The sequence below is a fragment of the Penaeus japonicus genome, unplaced genomic scaffold, assembly GCF_977035675.1.
Source record: "Penaeus japonicus unplaced genomic scaffold, GWHDUDI00000001_assembly GWHDUDI00000030, whole genome shotgun sequence".
Lineage (NCBI taxonomy): Eukaryota > Metazoa > Arthropoda > Malacostraca > Decapoda > Penaeidae > Penaeus > Penaeus japonicus.
Window position 1 is genome coordinate 32,959,866 of NW_028234432.1, and position 3,474 is coordinate 32,963,339.

General features: G+C 43.4%; 1 pseudogene; it reads right to left on the minus strand.

The window, feature by feature from the left end:
• Nucleotides 1-292: 292 nt before the first annotated feature.
• On the minus strand, nt 293-3,070 carry LOC147468278 (uncharacterized; annotated as a pseudogene).
• Between the last annotated feature and the right edge of the window lie 404 nt (nt 3,071-3,474).

Below are 3,474 nucleotides of genomic sequence, written 5' to 3' on the forward strand. Positions count from 1 at the left end.
GCACGGAACAGGGTGAGGATGTGCGGAACAGGGTGAGGATGTGCGGAACAGGGTTGTGAGGGTTGCTCACAAAGGACTTCAGCAAAAGTCAAGGGCGTTTTCTCTATTTATTAAAATGGTAGCGAAGAGAATAGCAACAGTTAAAATCACGCGGTCGTCGCTTAGAGCAGCACAGGGGGGATGGCGATGCTGTGAGGCCACGGAGTGTTCTGCCTCTCCTTCGGGGAACAGGTCAAAGGTCAGCTGCGAGGAGGACTCGGACCGCTCGGTTGGCGTGGGAAACTTCTCGAAATTAATCCAGGGTGCACCTGCATAAACGCCGGCTGGGCGTGGGTCCTCGCGACATCTGCTCGATCCCCTGGGAGTTGCCGCGGCTGATAAGGTCTCAGATCTGCAGGTGTTGGAGCGACGGTGAGGTCTTGGCGCGGTTAAGGTGTCCCTCGGGAAATAGCTGGAAGGGATGAAGTTGTAAAATGGTGTTTGTCGGTTGTTTCTATACTGCGCTTAAAGTTCGACTGAGCGTGATTTGTCTATGCCTGTTGCTATAAGAGAACCCATATGTTGCAACCCTCTTTGCAATCCTCAGACCGCTCGACCACGCTTATGCATGGCGTCCCGACATGCAGTAAATGCAATATCAACTGATTGGCCAGTATGGTCAGGTTACATAAAAGAGAATTTGAGAGAATAGTGTGTTACTGATTCTCTCTCTCACCACAATCGCGTCAACTCAACACCCGAGAAGTGTATTCATGTTATGCAACGAAACCCCCACTGCTGTGAAGGCGCTGGTACTCAGGGCGACGGCTTCAAAACACTAGGGTTGATGAGGCTGGATTGCCAGCCGGTCTTGTTGAATCGTCGAAGATTATGGGTCCTGCAAAGAAGTCACGGCTGCCCGGTGCATAGCAAGTGTATGTATGGTTAGCGGTGCTAAGGGTAAGATGGGGAGAGGATTGGTATGGGGATTAGAGGTAAGGTAAGTAGTAGAAAGATAGGATGGAGAGTAAGAATTAAAATACTTACACTAAGAGAAGGCATATCTCATTAGTAGTCAATGATTAACCTGAGAATAAGGACCTTGTTTAATATTAAGGGGGGTGAACTCTGGAGCTGAAGGTCGCTTTTTTTTCTTTTCGACGTGACGGTAAGATACAACATAGCATGCCAGAAACAGCAATGCCATTATTACCATGCCTGCTCCTGTTACGAAAATTGGATAGTAATAAGTATTATGGAAATCAGGCAATGAGTCTCTATAAGTAAATTCCTGTAATAGAGATGTAGGTTTAATGCTGAGTTTAGGGATGGTAATATTAAAAACAGGTAGGTCTAACAACATGGGTGTGATGTTATCGTTATTTACTTGTATTTGAGTTGCATAAGAATGGGTCGCCGGAATGAATAACGACATAGTGGTGAGTTCGCATGAAGTTGGAAGAATATATGTTCCTTTTAGTACAATATCTGGTTTATTGATGTCGCACTTAACTGTGGCAGTAGTGGGGTGGTAGTAGTAAAGAAGTGTCACGTCATCAAATGATAAGACGAAGGGTCTTGTTGATTCCTGAATGTTTCCAAATGCGCACTGACCAATGATGTTATGATTGGTGAGGAGTGAGCGTGGGCAAGATGGGAGGTCATTGTCCAGTGGTAATGGGCGGGAGTGACAGACGAAGGTGCGAGGGACTGGCTGAGTGCATGATTTTAGGAGGTTTGTTGAAGGAATTGTGATGGCTTGACCGTGTAATTTTTTAAGAATGAGTGAATGTTGTAGGTGTAGCGTAAAGAATGTACCATTAGTCATGTGTGGGAAGGGATGAATATGATAGGCTTTGAAGGAAGATTGGGGTTTTAAGGGAATGAGAACAGACAAACCAGATACAGTAAGGAAAGATTTAAGTGATGAATAGAAAGGAATACGTTGATTGAGGGTAAAAAGGGGATGAAGATTGTTAGAGGTTGCAAACTGGAGAACCGGACGGAAGTCCTGAGGTGAGAGAAGGTTAGGAAGAAGTTCTCCTTTGCCTGCTGCAATTAAAGAAGAAACGAAGGAGTTGATGTGCTCTGTAACTTTGTTCACTGTTATTTGATAAGATAGAACATTGAAAGCGAGCTCTGTGAAATGATTTGCACTACTAATTGTAGCTGAAAGTTTATTGAAGGAATGAGAAATGTTATTAAAAGCAAACTTTAGATCATGAATATTATCGGAGATAACGTTAACTGAATGAATGGAAGCGTCGAAGCGTTTAGTTATTTTAGATAAGGTAGATTTATATTCTGAAAATCGAGACGTAAAGGTGTCCTCGTCTATTACACCGAAAAGTGAATGAGCAATTTTACCCACGACATTGATCAGCCCGCGGCGAGATCGATGTTTGTGAACAACAAAGCGTTGCAATGTTGTCACCGTGGAGTTGAGGGCAGAGTCGAGGAGGGCGAATTGCTTATGTGATAAATTGTCATGAGCTATCTGATTTCGTAGTTTTATTATCTCATCAAGGTGGTGGACAGATAAGCTAGAAATGTCAGAGAGGGGGGCGAAGAGACACTTTAGCTTCAATGTGATCTGTTACAGGGAACACTAAGCCTAGATCCTCAACTAATGCACCGGGCACGGCACGTAACCATTCGGGTAGGCCTACTGAATTAACGAGTAAGGGCGACACCAGTGCCAGTAGCATCAGTACGAGCATCTGAAATAGAGGATATGAAATTAGTGAAGTTACAGGTGAATTAAAGGATGCGGTAATACCGTGGTTTTGTGATTAGTTAGCCTCAACCGCAGGAGAATAGTAGTCACTGGCTCTCTTTAACACGTCAAAATGGAACCAAGTTTCAGAGTTAGTACTTAAACATTTACAGTAAGCCTTATTGTTCTTAACTTCAGTTACCCTATAGGGACCATCAAAGCGGGGAGCGAGCTTTGGACGCATGGAATCATTAGCATGAATCTTGCGGAATACTAGAGTGCCAATACCGATAGATTTGTGACGAGCAATTTTATGTTGGTAGGAGAGAATCTGGTCTCTAGATTTCGTAAGATATTCTTTAGCCTTGCGGAAAGCAATTCTATTCCTGTTTAATAAATATTCTGCATAGTTGTCAGAGTATTCAGGTTTGCATGCAGTTTGAAAAAGGTCATAAGGTAACCTCTTATCCATTCCATACAAGAGAAAATGGGGTGTATCTCCTAATGATGAATGGAAGGTACTGTTAATGGCAGACTGAATTGTGAGAATAGTCTCGTCCCAATTATCAGATGTACTGTCTACTAATGACCTCATGAAGGAGAGGATGGAACTGTTTAGCCGTTCTGTGATTCCATTACTTTGTGGCCTGTAAGGTAAGATGTTTACACGGGTTACATTCATTAAATTACAGAGATTGTTCATGACCTCGTTTTGGAATTCTGTTCCGTTGTCTGATGAGAAATACGTTGGTGCTGTATATCTCTGAACGAAGTCATGA